This window comes from Octopus bimaculoides, chromosome 24 (assembly GCF_046866305.1).
Source record: "Octopus bimaculoides isolate indiv1 chromosome 24, ASM4686630v1, whole genome shotgun sequence".
Classification (NCBI taxonomy): Eukaryota; Metazoa; Mollusca; class Cephalopoda; order Octopoda; family Octopodidae; genus Octopus; species Octopus bimaculoides.
This window is the reverse complement of record NC_142951.1, coordinates 4,764,030-4,776,529: the sequence shown is the minus strand read 5'-3', so window position 1 is coordinate 4,776,529 and position 12,500 is coordinate 4,764,030.

Sequence of the window (12,500 nt, the reverse complement as noted above, 5' to 3'; positions counted from 1 at the left end):
TAAAAGATTTTTTTCAATCGATCGAGTTGTATCGATACATCAATGAATAAGTCGATACCATGAACAGAACCAATTCCATCTGCCTATCTACCAAACACTAATTACATCATCCGGACAACATGAAGAAGACAAAGATTGTAAAGAATTTCTATCATACCAAATGTTTTTATCGTAACAATTTTCTGATGCTTTCATATATAACCAATTATGTCTGAAAGATTTGCACAGTAAGCAAAACTTTAATAAACTTTAAAAATTTCCGTCTTTTCGATGTTTAGTAATCCTTTCGTACATTTTCAGCTGTCCTTCCCCATCATCTCCTTACTCAACCAAACACACACACACACACACACACACACGCACGCACACACACACACACACACACACGAACACACACACACACACATACACAAATATATATATGTATACACATATAAACAGATATTTACTTAAATATAAATATGCTAGCACGTATATGCACATATTATTATTATTATCATCATCATCATTATTATTATTATTATTATTATTATTATTATTATTATTATTATTATTATTATTATTATTATTATTATTATTATTATTATCATCATTATCATTATTGAAGCTGTGTGCTGGAAGATTTGCAGATAGTTCGGATACAATACACAAATGTATTTCATCTGTCGTTATATTGTGAGTTCAAATGCCACTGTTGTCGAGTTTCCCTTTCATCCTTTTTTGGGGGTCGATAAAATAATGCTCCAGTTCCTCATATATTGGGGTCTCTACTGTGCAAGGCGGAATCATACCAGGCGGAAGCCTTAGCCTAGATGTTATTCTCGAGAGGTATGTCGGAAGCACAACACATTCTTCACACCAACGGGGGGACTCCGAATGTTTTTGCGCGAGGTCCTCTCTATTGTCGCGTTTCTACTCATTATCTTTTAATGGAATGAGAGACGGAAAAGGAGGTAAGTCTTCTTCTGATGGTGCGCTGATGGGATGACAGTTTATGATGCAATGTTGCGTGTGTTTGGTTTATTTTAAAACTACGCGAGTGTTTAATGAAGGCAAAATATTGCCACTTACGAGACAGAGGCCACCACAGAACACCAGCAAGAGATAGCTGGTTTTCTTAATAACAAGTTTGAACACATGTTTAGCACATAAGACGAAAAGAAAGAGGTAAAAATCAATAACATTAATCGAGACCAACATTTTCGAAAATACATTTGTTTTACGCCGCAGCAAATCATATACTACTACTACTACCACTACTACTACTGATAATAAGAATGAACCTTCCTATAATAGGCACAAGGCCTGATATTTGGCGGGGGGGGAGTAGTCTATTAGCTCGACTCGTATCTTTACTTTTTTTCTTTATCGGCAAAGATGAGAAGTGAAGACGACCACGGTGGAATTCGAACTCAGAACGTGAAGACGGAAAAAATGCCGACAAGTATTTTGACCAGCGTACTACTACTACTACTACTACTACTACTACTAAATTATTGTATTATATTTGCGACAGAAACCATAATTAAGATTCAATTACTACAGAAATGCATTATATTTTTTGAAAAATAACCAAAACATTTTTGCGTCATCCCGTTAATAATTATAAAATTTACATATTTTTGGTTTCTCTTTTCCACCGAACCGTTAAACAAAGTCGTTTAGGAAGATATTAATAACATCTGTCAAACAATACAATAAATAGCTTTACTTAGGCCGCCGCCTATACAAATGTAATCAATAATACTAGAGCTGTAACATCCGCAAATATAATTATTAGTTTTACGTAATACTTGAGACTAAGACTAATACAGGAGATGTATAGCTTGTGAGCACACACACACACACACACACACACACACACACACATATATGAATATGTGTGCATGTGTGTACCTGTAAATGGCTGTGTGTGTGTGTGTGTGTGTGTGTGTGAGTACTGATATACTTTCACACACTATACATCCATCCATATATATCTATATCTATCTATACATACGTATTATGTGAAACGGATTATATAATATTGGTGTATGCGGATATTATGTAAGTTTGTTATGTATTCATACAGACACGTATGTATTTATATATGTGCATATATATATATATATATATATATATACGCATGTATATATATTTATATATTTGTATATATGTATGGATATGTTGCACTACGTGTGTGGGTATGCATATATACATATATATATGCATATATGTATATGTATATATATATATATATGTATATATATATGTGTATATATGTATGTAAATATGCATGCCTACACACTTCTTTTACATACATGCATACATATATATATAAATATGTATGTATATACATATTTCTGCGTATATATACATACATACATGCATATATATGCATATATGTATATATATATATATATATATATATATATATATATATATATATATATATATACATATATATATTTATATATCATATATTATATTATATATATATATATGTTATATATATATATATATATATATATATATATACTTATACGTATGCATATCTATAAGATATGGGATAGTCTTTGCACATACATGTGTACGTATATTGTTTTCTCCAACGTAAATGGATATATAATTAATCACTTTGGTTAAAATCGTTTTAAAAGGAGATATAGTCCACGTGTGCAAATTTTTATGCATTAAACCGCATATTGACTGGTATATTACACGAAGATAGATCATTTATTGTAAGTTCGAAAACTGGGTTGGATGGTGAGAAGAGTACATGAGGAACGATCAGAGATGTCACGTCAAAATAACTGAAGGTTGGAAAGTTGCAACTAATTTTGTGCATAGGCGCAGGAGTGGCTGTGTGGTAGGTACCTTGCTTGCCAACGACATGGTTCCGGGTTCAGTCCCACTGCGTGGCACCCTGGGCAGGTTCTTCTTGTATAGCCGCGGGCCCACCAAAGACTTGTGAATGGATTTGTTAGACAGAAACTGAAAGACGCCCGTGCTATATATATATATATATATATATATATATATATATATATATATATATATATATATATATATATATATATATATATATATATATATATATACACATATATATGTGTGTGTTTGTGTGGCTATGTCTTTCCACCCACAATCGCTTGACAGCCGACATTGGTGTGTTTACGTCCACGTTAGCTAGCGGTTCGGATGCAAATGTGGGTGCCCCCGCATCGCTTTTGTAGTTTCATTTGTACATAAATTAGTAGTTAGACCCGAATGCAAGACGCATGTTGCTCAACTGTCAGTGTCATTTCGAAATGATATCTTGTAATCTCCAATGATTTCAAATAATGGCAAAAATGTGCCTGTTTACAATTCAGGCGATTAAATATTGCGTAATAAATTTCGTGGTTTTATAACGCGCGTTCTAATTTAAGTTTTACGGTAATTTATTTAATTTTTCTCCCCATCCCGAAGCTCTCTCAAAGTCAACTCAACTCAACTTAATCTAGAAGGGATTGTCTCCCCTATAATATTTGAAGACCACGTGTACACAGCTTGTGGGATCATGAAGAAATTCCAATGCAAAATATAGCAGCTGTTAATTCTAACACTAACAATGGACAATAAATTGTGCATAAACGTTAATTTTATTAAATTGAGCCGAGAAATTGCCTGAATGCAGAGGGCGAAGGCTTTGGTAATTATGATATCATCTGAAATGTTAAAGGAGTAGGAACGTGGCTAATTATCGCAATTCGTTCTTTTCTATTTTGTGATTCTTTCTTGAGCAATCCTGCTATTTAATCCTTCAAGATGTCATATTTAATTGTTACTTAAATACAATGAATTGCCTCTCGCCTTTGAATTTCTGTGTTTAAATCTCACCAAGGCCATCTTTGCATTGTAATTTCTCGGTTGTCGATAAAAATATTTGTCAGTCAATATAAAAAAAATATTTGTGAGTCAGTGAGCTAGTACAATCTCTAGCATGCCGGACAAAATACCTAGCGGTATTACGTCCGTCTTTACATTCTCTGTTTAAATTCTGCTGATGTTTATTTTACCTTCTTATGTTTTCGAGGACGATTTCAATCAGCACCAGTTGAATACTGGTATCCATGTAATCGATTTATACCCTCCTCAAAATTGCTGGCATTGTGACAAAACTTGAAACTAGTATTAGATACTAAAATAAGGCAGCGAGCTGGCAAAATCGTTAACATGCCGGGCAAAATGCTTAGTGGCATTTCATCCGTCTTGACGTTCTGAATTATATATGTATATATGTGTATATGCATACACACAAACACACACACACACATATATATAGGTATATATGTGTGTATGAATGTTTCTGTGTTTATATATATATATATACACACACGCGCATATATATGTATATATATATATATACATGTGCATGTATACATAATTACATACATATCTTCCTGTGTCTTTGTAATGTATAACAATGAAAAAAAAAATGAACTGCACTGTTACTAGTATATGTGCTTGTAGCTGCGGCGCATGTATCTGTATGTGTCTGCGTGTAAGTGAGTATATACGTAAGTGAATATTTCTCGAGAGAGTTAAACTATGCGACATAAACCAAAAATTAAGTGAAGCATTATTAAACGGTGAAAAACAAATGAAATCTTTAAGTAAAAAAAAACATCAAACATCCAAATAGCTTACTGCAATGCAGTAGCGGGTATCGATATGTGATCGATAATGGAGATCACGACCATATTATATAACTGTTGCTCCTTCTGGTATTGCTGATGATGGTGATGAGGATGGAGATGAACATTATGATGGAGAAGACAGTGTTGACAATATAAATGATGATATAGTCTATGGTTATGTAAATATAGTACATGGGTAATGTTTAAAGTGCTTATGTCTATGGTATATATATATACATACATGCATGTTAAAGTCTGTCATACCGGCCATGACGAAGGAAAATAACCCTGAAACTCGAGTCGCCTTTATATATTTATATTTATATATTTGATCCTTTATATTGAACACTCAATAAATATTTCATCTACATTGAATACTTTATTTCATGGTGCCATCCATTTTTATTTTATTTTATTTTATATTATATATTGTATATTATATTATATATTGTATATTCCATATTCTATACCCCACATTGGTTCTGCAGGAATATAAATAAAACATAAAAAGCAGACAGTGTTGGAACTCTTTTAAACAAAATAATATATTCCTCTATACACAATCATACAAAAAACCCCCCACCTTTTTTGTATTTATTCTTACTCGCATATATATATATATATATATATATATATATATATATATATATATATATATATATATATATATATATATATATATATATATATACATATATATATATATATATATATATATATATATATATATATATATATATATATATATATATATATATATATATATATATACATATATATATATATGTATATGGGTAGAAAATACGTTTACTCATGTGATTTGAACCAGCGTCTTTTAAAACATGCCACTTTCTATCCAAAGCGTATTTTAACTATTATTTCTGCGCTATTATTCATAGCTTTATTTACTTCGAGATTCACCGTTCAAAATATAAATTGTTTCAAGGTTCCGAATTTTGTAAATTGTTGTGACAGCAGATAGTTCCATACATACATACATACATACATATATATATATATATATATATATATATATATATATATATATATATATATATATATATATATATATATAATATTATTAGGGACAAAATCCAAAATTACAGGTAAAAAACTCAATTAAAATCAATTTATAAAAAATTAAATTGAGCCTTATAGATAAAGTATATATAAAATATATATAGTTTTAGGGAAAATAACCAATTTTCAAGAACTCATCGATGAAAATCCACTATCACATATAGAAAAATTAATAATTAAAAGCACAATAAATGAGTATAATATAAAGTAAAGTAAATATCATAAGATAAATATAATAAAAAGATTACACGTGTTTCATAACCAATTTTCAAATAGAAAAGAAATTTAAATCGATTAAAATCAATTGAAATTATCTAAAATAAGTTCTATTCAAAAATATAGCTACTCGTCAGATCGTAAGTAGAACAATAATTAGATATATATCTCAACCAACAATAAGTACCAAATGAATTAATATGATATACTTATTATATAAAGATAGAAAAATTATTTAAAAAATATCATAATATCAAAATAATAACCATTCAATAATCATCCCTTCATCCATAATAATAACATGTATATTATATACAAAAAACATCTTACCTAAATTATCATTGTTTTAAATTATCATTGTTTTAAATACAAGTTGAACGAAGTTTAAGTTTAAAATAATAATGAAGATAAAATTAGTACATATTTAACCGGTGTAATAGTTAAAGCTATACTATTTAAAGCTAAAGACGTTTATTTAATTATGATTAAAGATCAATTGAATAATAGAAAAATACAAGATTATTTATTTCTACAAACGTAATAATAAAAAAATATGAATGAAAAAATTATGAATGGAAAAAATTATGAATGAAAAAATTAGGAAAGAAAAAATTATTAAGAATAAAAGGTTAAACTTTATATATATATACAAAGTTTTGATTTAAAAAAAACTTTAACGATATTATAAACTATAAAGATTAATAATTAATCAAATAATATTAATCAAAAATAATCGAAAATATATCAACACTATTCCAATCGAAGTTCTAATATTATGTTGAAATGAAACTATAACTCCTAAATAATATAGTGTTAAATAAGTTATCTATTAAAATAATCTATAAAGAACCAAATGAATAGTATAAAAACAAGAATACATATTATTTTCAAATAGTAGAAAATCTTTAGCAAAGTGAAAACAGTACTTATCCAAATTTTTCCGTAATTCAAACTGAAAAACTAAGACGTTATCTAATAGCTATAGCGTTTTAAGCAAGAGTTCGCGCGAAAATACTACGTTAAAAAAGAACGTTAAAATAGAGAATAGAATACGAAAGCATGAATGAAATAATAATACTTAAATAAATGAATGAAAAATTTAAAATTTATATAACTAACAACATAAAAAGAACAAAAAACTATAGTTATCTTATAAAACATATTAATAAATATTAAATTCTAATATATAATAAATAAATAAAAATATTAATAGTCGTAAATTAAATAATATTATGAAATAAACTAAAATACTACTATTGATTTAGTCTTATCAAAATCGTCGTGTCATTGTAATATAAAACCTTAAACTTACTAAAAAAATTAACCTACCAATAAAAACAAAATATAGCTACTAGAATAATTAAATAGATACCCCAACACACATCCTAATACATACATACATATATACATACATACATACACATATACATATATATATATATATATATATATATATATATATATATATATATATATATATATATATACATATACACATATACACACATACACATATACATACATACATATATACATACATACATACACACACATATACATACATACACACATATATATATACACTTACATGCATATACAAATATACATACAAATATACAAAATAATATACGTATATACACACAACATACACACATATATACACATAAACACTAATAAAAGCATATACATAAATAAAAACATACATACACATATATACATAAATACACACATATATATAAATACATATAACACATATAGACCAAAACATACATACTACCATAAATATATATATATACATAAATATATATCTACACATACACACATGTACCTACCAAAATATACATATAAAAACAAATACACTCATACACACATATAAAAATAAAGCATAATATATAAATACACACTCATCCTCACATGCTCTCAAATATACATATTATATAGATACACATATACAGACATATATACATACACATAAAAATACACATATATATACAGAAAAAACATGCATATACATATACATATATACATATACATATATACATATATATACATATATATATACACACATACATAAATATATATATATATATATACACCCATAAATATATACACCTACTAATTTATATAGACAAATTCCACACACTCACATATATACTTATACCCATATATATACATATATATACACATTTACATAATTACATACATAAATAGACATATACATATACACAAAAATACTCATAACTATAAATATAAAAAATATACAAAATATACACACAAATAAAAATTCACTCAAATAAATAAATATATAAATAAGGAAAATTCTAAAACAAAACTACACTCACGCACTCACTCACACGCACAATATATATATAAATATACATCTATACTCACAAGTATATATCTTTATACATACATGTAAATACAAATATACACTCAATATACACAAACATATATTAAAAAAAAAAAAAAAAAAAAAAAAAAAAAAACATATATATATACTTAAACCTATATAAATACATACGTAAACATATATACATACACCTAAAAATATACATACATACTAATGCATATAGACTAAAACACACACCCTCAATATATACATGTACATGCATATACACATACCCATATAAACAAAATAAATAAAAATTATATGTATGTATGCATGTATATATATATATATATATATATATATATATATATATATATATATATATATATATATATATATATATATATATATATATATATATATATGTGTGTGTGTGTGTGTGTGTGTGTGTATTTTACATATATATGTATACGCAAATATGTGTGTATATGTATATAGTTATACGTATATACATATATATAAGTATATATGCATATGTATATGTATATATGTATCTATGTTTAAATATGTATATATATATGTATATATGCATATATGCGTATTTATATGTGTAGGTGTATATATATGCGATGCGTACACGCATACAAAGATATTTTCACGACTACATTCTTGATAAACCCGCTCTGTTACTGGTCATCCTCTTAGACATTGGTGATCTATCACGTATGATTACGTAAATATTATTTAGCTCTTATAGATATATATTTATTCATTATTCACCATAAGATATATTCTTTATAATTTTTCGACAGATCAAAGTTGATATCAAATATTATATTTTTGCTTTGTTTTGTCTGTTTTCGTGTTTGTCTTTGTGAAATATTATTATTTCATATTTCGAGGTAGATGACTATAATGCTAAAGAGATACGCCTCGGGCAACAGATTTGCATTTTTTCAATTTTTATTGTGGCATATTGTAGGTTGCAATCATTCCCACTATCTGTAGACAGTATCCATCAGCCACGTACATACACATGAATATACAGACACATTCGCACACGCACGCACAAACACACACAGATACATGCGTAGATGCACACAAAAGCATTCATACACACATACGTACAGAGACACACACATATACACGCATATCCGTATCAAATTATGTAGTATTGTAGATCCATTTCAGCCGATCTTACCAATACGTTTCATACCGCGTATTGGATCCCTAGATATACGCCAAAAGTGTACATGACTATCAACGCGCTTTTCAGGGATGGTAAAGAGGATCGCTTGAATGGAATTTATAATGCTGTGCAACTTCAATAATGTACCAGCTTTATTGACATATAAACTTTTTCTGACTGATAGTACTTATGTTCATGTATGTATGAATATATATATACATATATATATATATATATATATATATATATATATATATATATATATATATATATATATATATATATATATATATATATATATATATATATATATATATATATATATATATATATACATACGTATATATATATACTGAACAAATCCACACAGAAGGACCTACAGCAATACCCACAGAACATACACACACATATGTATGTATATATATTGCATTGTAGTGATCGATACCTATTTCCAATCAATTTTCTCATATTGTTTCTGTTCCTTTATGATGAGAGTGAAGCAATAGAATTCCAATAAAATTCAGTTCAGCATGGAATTTGTCAGTGAATAGGTCGCGGTGTCCAAGCGACGAAAATATTTTGGCAAATTAAATTTAAATGTTGGAGGGAATCTAACAGTTTTGTGTGTTTCTGAAATGACTTATAAACACCTTCTGCGCTGCAATTATATATATATATATATATGTATGTATGTATGTATGTCTGTATGTATGTATGTATGTATGTATGTAATTGTGCATATATGAATGTATGTATATATGCGTGAATGCATGTCTGTTTGTATGTTCGTACGTGTGTAGACTTGAATGTATATATATATATGTATATACGTATTCACATATGCATGTATTTATGTGTGAATGAAAGAATGAATGCGTGTATACTTGCATGAAGGATTGTATGTATATAATTATGTATGCGCGTACGTATCTGCATGTCTCTGTATGTCTGTCTGTCTGTCTGTCTGTATGTATGTTTGAATGTGAACGTATACATGTATGCATGTATGAACGTATGTATGCACGTGTATATCTCTTTACGTATGATCAGATATTGAGTACTTCCTGCATTCATTTCTCTTTGAAATTAAAAGATGTATACATTAAATACTGCTGCCAGCAGTCAATGAAGCTTTCACTAATGTGTGGAAGAGCAAAACAGATACGTTTTTCGAAAACAGTAAACAATCATTTCAATCAGAACGAAGAGATTATTTTCCTTCTTGTCTTCGTCTTTACGTTTTTTTGGCAATCTTTTTCCTCAATGGTTGTTTCTGTGGACAAGTAAATTCGATTAAATCTTCTACTTCAAGATTTATTTTTTACATTTCTCAAGTAATTACGGACTGGAAATTCTCGCTAATCTTTCAGACTTAGAATAGCTTTAATGCTGATTCAATAATCTGGATTACTATTATGACTTACAAAACACCCCAAAAACAACGGCAAAAAAAAAAAACACAAAAAAATTAAAAAAACGATACAAGTAAACAAAACAACAAAGAAACGAACAAACAAACATATACTATTAAATCTTCCAGAATATGTTATCAGCTCTTTCTCTGTTCTCAAAAATAATCTTTGAAATTTACAGGTAAACATGGACATATGTATGTATGTATGTATGTATGTATGTATGTATGTATGTATGTATGCATGTATGAATGCATGTATGTATGTATGTATGTATGTATGTATGTATGAATGCATGTATGTATATATACACAAACGTATATATATATATACATATACATAGGCGCAGGAGTGGCCGTGTGGTAAGTAGCTTGCTTACCGTCCACATGGTTCCAGGTTCATTCTCACTGCGTGGCACCTTGTCTTGTACTATAGCCTCGGGTCGACCAAAGCTTTGTCAGTGGATTTGGTAGACGGAAACTGAAAGAAGCCCGTCGTATATATGTACATATATATGTATGTATGTATGTATGTGTATATGTTTGTATGTCTGTGTTTGTCCCCCCAACATCGCTTGACAACCGATGCTGGTGTGTTTATGTCCCCGTAACATTAGCGGTTCGGCAAAAGAGACCGATAGAATAAGTACTATGTTTACAAAGAATAACTCATGGGGATGATTTTTTTCGACTAAAGGTGGTGCTCCAGCATGGCCGTAGACAAAATGACTGAACCAAATAAAGGAATAAAAGAATATTTACATAGTCATGTACAACGGAGGGGCCACAGCTCCAGAGGTCAACGTCACAGCTTAATCTACTGATACTCCCAGATCTTCGAGCTACGCAGCCTATCGATTTACTCCATAAATCCTTCGGAAGATTACTGTTTCGATCATTTGTATTCGTAATCATAATCTTTCTCTCGTTACCCAACATTCCTATCCATATGTGGCGACAGGCAGGAAAACCGTATTGACAATAATATTAAAAGGTTCTTTGACTTGAAGACAAAGAAAAACTGATCGATCGCTAAAAACTTAATTGGCTCAATAAACAAAAATAGTACCATTAAAACTGTAATTAAAATTAACAAGCTAGACTGAACAATCGTGAACTTAACCCGTGATTTACATTCATTCATTGGACATCTCTATGTAGGTATAATATGAAATAAAATGGTGTGAAATACATCGATATTGATTGGTCAGTTGAACAAGCGTTGTACCACTTTAAACAACTGTCACAAACAGCTGTAAAACACATTCAGATACAGAATTTCAAAAGATTAAACAAAGAAGCGGAAATCATGTGCTGCCATGAAAATAATTTCTACTTCGCGGAATTATAATAGCGAGATGAAGCCAGACCGATCTACTTGAAGTATAAAACATAGGCGCACTTGTAACATTAATCATCAACACTTAGGCACTAATGATTTTATTCAAAATAAAAATAAAGCATGAGACAAAAAAAAAGAAGAAAAAAAAAACAAGCAAAAGGAGAAACAGCAAATTCTTTCATTGTAATTCAATCGGTATTTGAAGAAGGAGTCTGGATGAAGCTCTGGCTACAACGGAGTGACAGTCAACTTTCAAGAATAAAAGTCTCTCA